Genomic DNA, 8,387 nt, shown 5'->3' with positions numbered 1-8,387 from the left:
TACTCTGGAATAATGCTCGAAGCTTCCTTATTTGCATCTTCTTTTAATTTCTGATGTAGTCGCCTAACCATTTTCTTAAGCTTCTGGTATTTCTTCTTCAACTTTCTTAACTTTATTTCAGCCACTTGCTTCTTCTAAGAAGCATCCTTTGTAGGAACAGGCTTATCAATACCCTTTGCATCTGAGGGATCTTGGTGCTCATCTTGGATATCTTCCACTATAACTGTGTCACTTGACTGGTTATCATATTCATGAATTATTCCTGTGCCCACTTCCTCGACCTAGCCTGCAGCTTCTAGTGAAGGAAAAATTTTCGTTGACCAGAATCCTTTATGGATTGAGACTTGTTCAGGCTCTGGTTGAGTAATCCTCCAAGTTGTATATATGTGCTCAAATTTTCAAGAACCTGGGCCATCCCTTCCTCAAATTCCTGTAATAAATCATTTCAGGGGCTCATAGGTGGTGTTTGAGAAGGCCCTGCTTCATTTCTTGGTTCACCATCATCTTGAGAAAAGTATTGTGCTTCCCTTTGTTCTAGGTTAGAATCATGTTCTTCCTCCTGTTCTAGTTCAGAATCAGGTTCTTCCTCCTATTTAGGTTCAGAATTTGGTTCTTCCTCCTGTTCTGGTTCAGAATTTCATTCTTCCTCCTATTCAGGTTCAGAGTTGCATTCTTCTTCCTGTTCAGGTTTAAGTCATGTACAACATTTGGACTAGATGGCTTTGCTAGGTGCTCGGAGCTACCCCAAGGATCTACGAAAGTCCTCTGAAATGGATTTTTCTTTGCAAAATGCTTATGCTTAGTAGGTCCTATTACTGTACGAGCAGTTCTTTTCCTCTTTGGAATAGGGTTCTGCTGTTCAATTTCCAAGGTTGCTGAATTTTGGACTACAGGGTCTGGCCTAATCTCTGGTGGGGTTATAACATTATCCCAAGTTAAATCTTACTGAGCAAGACTGTGACTAACAACCAGCCTTTTCAACCCATGATGACTAACTATAGTATCAAGATGTTTAGCCCATCTTATTCTATTAGCTATATCATGCAACAATGAATTTAAGAAAAATGGAAAATTGACAATAAGTTTTTGCTTTAAAACGGCTAAAAGTTTAAGTTGTTGTTGTTTTACCACATCTCGTCGACCACCATAGGTAATGTATCGTTGGATGATACTTGCCAATTCGCACCATGGTTCTCCCAGAGAGTGTGGTTGAATTCCATTGCCTTTCCGGGTTAACTCTTCACTTGCGTCTTTGAAAATCTGCACTGTGTCATGCAACATTACATGCTTTTCTAGCCATGCTGCTCCTTCTGCTGACAACCCAAAAACCTCAGCTATCTTAACTTCCGATACGGTTATGCTTACACCTTTTACTGTGGACTGCCCATTCTATAAGTTCTATAAAAATTCAAGAGTGATTTCATTGTTAGGGTTCTCAAGCCTGGTGAAATATGAAATCCATCCTGCGCGCACCAGAATTCCCTGGCTTAGTGAGAAATTTCCAACACCGAGGCTTCTCGGCAAACCAATTTTCCACCCATAATGCTTGAATTCTTCCAATATTTGCTCTACATTTTTCAAAGGTTAACACAGCAAAAACACAGCGGAGAACAACAATTGCTTTGGTAAAATAGAACAGCAAGTAAACATAACAACTAAATTCCATAATGTCAAGCAGAATTTCCATGATAATTAATGATATTATTTCTAAGACTATCATACTGCCACATGCCATTTGACCGTAAGATATCATAGCAACATATCAAGTATAGTAAGTGGAATAAACATAGCGCATGCAAAAGAGTCGTGGGAATCCTCCCCCTCCTTGAGAAGAGAGGTCACCTATGAACGAGTAGACAAGGAAAGGGCTGTTCTGATGGCAAGGCAAGGGAAAGAACAATACAGAATTAAATGAAATAGAGTACGCATATAAACGATAGGACGACAAGAGGTATGGTTATAATGAGAGTGGAGTGTGTACCGATAGTTATGAATAAACGACAATACACTTGGATTGATTATAAGCAATGCGAGAAAGAAAATGACAGCAATGTGCCAAAAAAAATGCTCTGCCGATGGTTATTCTAGCCGAGAATGATGCAATTGATCGGAAAACAATATCTCATGTGTAAAGGTTCAAAATGGGGAAAAGTTAAGGAAATAACTTCTACGATAAAAAGAAAGAATAAGAAGAGGGTATTATAGTAATATTTGACAATAACATATAACTTCAATACCATAAGAAGAGCCTCTACTGCCAGCAGGCATCCATAACCTTGGCAAGGTTGCTTTTTGACCCATATAATCGAGGATCCTCAATTTATAAATGGAGAGTTACAATGTTGTTCTACAGAAGAGATTAGTATGCTAGTGTGGTAACTAGATGACCACACTACCATTCACTGGGATGTATCAAAAGTGATTAGGTCGGCTCGTGATGAGACCTCTTGTTCCAAGGATATTCTGGTTATCCAATGGATCATAACCCTAGTGTGGCGGCCATAGTGGGAATGTCACTTTGCTACAACCTTATGAACATGGTAGGTTAGCTCATAATGTGACCCCTATCCTCCATCTTAAAACAAAATTTTGCTGTTATTACATATTTTTATGATAAATAGAGGGAGGCTCAATACTCCTTAATAGTCGAGATGGTGGAAGAAGTTTAACATGTCAACAAAAAAAATATACCCATAGTCTTATTTATTAAAGATAGAGAAGATTATAACTAGGAAGTGTGGAACTAGCATGATATTAAGATGATCAATTAGTATCAAGTACAACAGAAAGCTATGCAACAAAGAAGTATATAAATAACTATGTCCCTTTCTTTGAAAAGAATCTATCATCAAGAAGTTTTCCTATTAAAGATCATAACATTAATGGTATTAACTCCCTTCAATAGAATCCATAAATTCTTGTCCTCATAAAAGTAGTTACTTCATGGCATGAAAAGAAAACAAAATGAAAAACAAAAGAAAAATGCGGCTGAGCATTTGAGTGAACATCAATCATTCAAACAAGTGAAGAGAAATCACACAAAAGAAAAAATGTGTTGTTCAGTTGGAATTGAACAGCAAAGATACGCAAAAAGTGTTGTTCAATTTTTTGAACAACAATAATGACAAAGAGAAAAACTATTTTTTAGTTGTTTGAATAGTAGTTGTTCAATAGAATGAACAACAAAACACACCAAAAAAAGAAGTGATGTTCAATCGGATTGAACATCGGCTACTAAATAGATTGAACAACAGCTATTTAATTAACTGAACAACAAAACAATGTCTAAAAAGGTGTTGTTCAATTGGATTTGAACAACGGTTGTTCAATAGATTGAACAATAGTTTTTCAATTAACTGAAAAGGAAAACAACGTAAAAAAAGAAGTGTTCTTCAATTGGATTGAACAAAGGCTATTTAATAGATTGAACAACAGTTCTTCAATTAATTGAACGGAAAAATAACACAAAAAGAAAGTGTTTTTCAATTGGATTGAACAACAATTGTTCAATAGATTGAACAACAATTGTTCAATATATTGAATAGCAGCTGTTCAATTAATTGAAGAGAAAAATTACGCCAAAAAGGAAGTGTTGTTCAATTAGATTGAACAACAACTATTTTGTAGATTGAACAATAGTTGTTCAATTAACTGAACATCAAAACAATGCAAGAAAGAAAGAAAGTGTTGTTCAATTGGATTGAACAACGACAATTCAATTATCTGAACAGAAAAATCATGCAAAGAAAGAAGTGTTGTTCAATTGGATTGAACAGTGGCTGTTCAATAGGATTGAATAGTGGCTGTTCAATAGATTGAACAACAGTTGTTCAATTAACTGAACAACAAAATCACGCAGAAAAGAAAGTGTTGTTCAATTGGATTGAACAACAATTGTTTAATATATTGAACAACAATTGTTCAATTATATGAACAACAAAATAACGTAAAAAAGAAAGTGTTGTTCAAAAGATTGAAGAACAAAATTACGCCAAAAAGAAGGTGATTTTCAATAGACTGAACAATAGTTGTTTAATTAATTGAACATTAAAAAAAGTAGAGAAAAAAAGAAAAAGAAAATCAAATCAAATCAACAATCATATTTACATATTTTACAGAGAAGAAATAAATTTTATAAAGATGAAGCTGCCGAAGGATTTCCTTTTGTAGCTAAAAATTGCATGGTGGGGTCCTCACGTATTTGCTGGTGGAGAGATTCTCTGGTAAGTGGTTTTTGGTAGAGGTGCACCCGATGCCCATTTGCTTTAAAAGAAGAACCAGACCCATCAAGATCAGAGCCAAAGTGGAGTGTGTGCTTGTCCATTTACTATTTACTTTATTTCATAGGGGCCTAACAACCTAGTTTGCAGTTTGCCAGGGAAGTCATGAAACCTGGAATCATAAATGAGTGCACAGTCGCTCTCATGAAATGTCTTTTTCTTAATCAGGGAATCATGCCATTTGGCTCTTTACTGTTGAATCAGTGTCGTACGTTGTAGAGCCAATAGCCAAACTTCATCTAATTTGTTCATTTGCTATAACCTATTAACCTGGGCTTCGGTTAAATCCAGTCCCAGTTCCTGGGCTGTTTTTAGTGTTTGTATTTCAAATTATATGAGAAAAATGGGTTCTTTACTAAATACCAGTTGATACGGAGAGTTTCCAGGAGTGTTTCTCCAAGTTGTGTGATACACCCACAAGGCTTCTACAGTCGAGCAGTCCAATTTCATCGATTTGATGAAATTGTATTTGTTAGAATAGCTTTGATAACTTTGTTGGTTCTCTCCATCTACCCGTTCGCGTGTGGGTGATACGGGGAAGTAATTCTATGTGTAATATGATGATTTATCAATGTAGCAACAATCTTGTGACCCATGAATTTTGGTCCCCCATCAGTAATTACTTCTTTGGGTAAGCCATACCACACAAAAAATTTGAAAATAAAGTTAATAATGATTTCCTCTGTTGCTCCTGGAAATGCTATTGCTTCCACCCACTTGGTTACATAATCGGTTGCAACCAATATATACGATTTTTGGTTGGATGGTGGTTTGAACGTCTAACAAAATCTAATGCCCAACGCTTAAAGGGTTCTATCACTAGCTATGGATGTAGGGGCATTTCATGACATTGTCCAAAGCGGCTCATCCTTTGGCAACTATTACATGCCCGGAAAAATTTCTTAGCATCTTTAAGAATAGTGGGCCAGTAGTAGCCCATGTGGAATTTTATGTCTAGTTTTGCGATCTGCAAAGTGTCCACCACAAGGTCCATCATCACAGGCTTTTAGGATATCATAAATTTCATCCTCCCTGACGCACCTGCAGATGTGCATAATATATCTTGTGTGGAAAAGGTATCCTCCAATCCAGGAGAAACAAGTGCTACACTACACAATCAATTTCCTTTCTCTGGGTGTCAAATGTTTGGGTAATTTTCCCATTGCTAAGTAATTTTCTACATCTGCATACCATGGCATTTTTAGGGCCACAACAAACAAATGTTCATCCAGGAACTGATCATCTACTGCCACTGTATCATCTATTCTTGGCACTCGGGGAGGAAGTCTGCCACGAGGTTCTCCTTCCCTAGTCGATCCCTTATAGTTTTGTCAAATTCCTGTAAAAGTAGTAACCAATGAGTCACTCTTCCATTTGTAATTGGTTTGTTAGCTAAATATTTAATGGCAGAGTGATTAGTATAGATAAATATAGGATATCCAATTATATAGTGTCTAAATTTGTTTATAGCATAAATAACAGCTAGAAACTCCTTTTCTGTTACTGTATAATTCAACTGAGCAGGAGTAAGGATTTTGCTAATGTAATATATAGCTTAAGGTTTCTTTTCTTCTTCTTGGCCAAGAACAACTCCAATGGTTGTATCTAATGCATCTGATGAAATCTGGAAAGGTATATCCCAATTTGGGCCTCGTAATACTCGGGGTTAATAATAAAAAAATCTAGCCAATTTATGGGGTTAATAATAAAAAAATCTACCGAATATTCCTAAGAGTCCACAAAACCCATCACATCTTGTAATGTTCCTTTTAGCCTAATGAGTGAATGGTCATTAAGTTTTAGCAAGGTAGTGGTTGGTTCTAAGGCTGTGATGCCAAGCAATTTGCAAGTTTCTGTTGTAAGAATGTTAATGGCTTCCCCTAAGTCAACTAAAGCATTGGGAAAAGAGTGGCCATTTATTTGGATTGTGAGAACGGGGTTCCCTGGGTCTTTTTATTTTACAGGTGTCCCTTTGCCTAGTAATAAATCAGAAAAATTTCCAACAACATGGACAGATAGTGTTATTTTTTCTTTTTCCTCACAGGATTCTTTGCATACAACTCTTTAATGGTTTTAACATATATCGGAATATCTTGAATGGCCTGGAGGAGGGGTATTTTTATACAGAGATTTTTGATTTCACCCAAAGATAAAAGTCAGGATATTCAATTGGTCGGAGTATTAACAATATTTTAGGGAACAAGGGAGAAGTAATTATGATTTGTTCAGGATCTTTCTACCTGACTATATCTTCTCTTTTTTTTTTTTTGTTGATTATATACAATCAATGGCTCATTCAAATGTGTTTCTTTAACCTCAGGTTTCATATTTTGTTCCTAATCTGGAGCAATTACGCATCCATATCTTAACTTAAGTTCATTACATTCTCTCGACTCAACTTCAAGGTCCAAGCTCTCAATAATTTATACTGACAAGATTGGTCTGTTGTTCGGATTCAAATTTGGTTGAGCTGGGAATTGTGGCCATATATTAGGTTGAGGTTTTACTACAATGTGTAAGGTGCTGGTAAGGTTGGTTGAGGCAGAGGAACTATTCCCATGGGCTAGTTTGCGGATCATTGCCAATTTGGTTGCTAGTTCCGATTTTGTGAGGTAGAAGGAGACCATTGAGGGGAAGAGGGGTTTTTCTGCCATAATGGTGGAGGGTAAGAGGAATTTGGCCAATTATTATTTGGATTTGATTGGTTAGGCCATGGTGGCATAGAAAATGCTTGAGGTGGCCAGGTAGAGAAAGGTGGCTGGTTCTGCCATGCTGCCCCTGAATATTGCTGAGAATTAAATTGTGAAGAAGGAAAGAAAGAAGATTGTTCTGTAGGCATACCTTTTGGATGTGATTTCCATTGATGGCACTGGTTCAACAGATATACTAGTTCCACTTCCTCTTCTGCTTCCTTGAAAACTGCCTTTAATCCAGGAAGCGATGGACAACTTTCCGTAGCATGATCCTTAGTGCAAATGGCGCATGTTTGTATCATATCTAATGAACATTCTCTACGATTGTGTTTATTTCTGCAACATCGATAGAAAATATCCAGATTCTATTCTACTTTGGCCTGCTTTTGTTTGGCTTGCATGATATCCAATTGTGTTATCAAGGTCCCCAAAATATCAGTCTTGAAATCTTCCATCATATTGCTGATTTCAACTCGTGTAATGCTTCCTCCTGAGGCTCTGTTGTCTCTGGTGATCGCTATGCGTCTGCTTGGTTTTAGCCTTGTACTGCCTCTGAAGCACCTAATGCACAATTGTATAATATCGTCATAATTGTCTTGATAAATATCACCCTCCCCATTAAATTCAGTATTTCTACCCATTGGTCTTTCATACCTTTGATCAATGTAGTTTTAATAACTTCAGGAGGAAAATTTGCATAAGGAGATCTTTGCAGATTATATTGAAAATGTTCTACATATTCTTCAAGATTCTCGTTAGTCTTAGCTACCATTTGAAAGATTTCATCCTTCAGTTCTCTAGTTCGGAAATAATCTTGGTATTTTTTTAGAAAGGTTGTTTTCATTTGGTCCCAGTCAGTAATGGTACCTCCATCAATACCCATAAACGAAGGTAAAGGTGCTCCCTTCATAGTAGAGGGGAACAATTTTAGCTTCTGAGGGTTGGTAGTGTAATCATATCATGTACATAAAATATTAAATTCGAAAAGGAATGCATCAGGATCCTCTGAAGTTAGCCCATGGAAGGTAGGAATATTTTGTAATGGAATAGATTTCATGGGAGAATTGACAGCTGTATCAACAATAGGGTATTGTAATGTATAGGTCCGAGGTTGTTGCTGATTATGAACCATTTCATCAAAAATGTGCCAGTATCCTTGATGGATTTCTAGAGATAGATATTTGTTCCTATGGGGTTCAGAAGAGACTTTTAGAATGATTTTAACAACATTACCTTGGTCTGGAATACTGGGTGTCCTTTGTTCAACTACTAGTTTAGGAGATTTGGGTTTTGATGATTCAATCTTTTTAGCAGTACATGTTTCTCCTTCTCCTTCACGGAAATTGCAAGAATTCCCTTCTTGTAAAGGGTTAGGTTGTAAATTTTCAGTGTTTTTAAAACTCTGTTTAGACCC

The sequence above is a fragment of the Pinus tabuliformis genome, chromosome 7 (genome assembly GCF_031772625.1).
Source record: "Pinus tabuliformis cultivar Carrire ecotype Pingquan chromosome 7, CPIR1, whole genome shotgun sequence".
In the NCBI taxonomy this organism is placed as follows: domain Eukaryota; kingdom Viridiplantae; phylum Streptophyta; class Pinopsida; order Pinales; family Pinaceae; genus Pinus; species Pinus tabuliformis.
The sequence above is the reverse complement of the archived record's forward strand: the minus strand, read 5'-3'. Positions refer to the sequence as shown.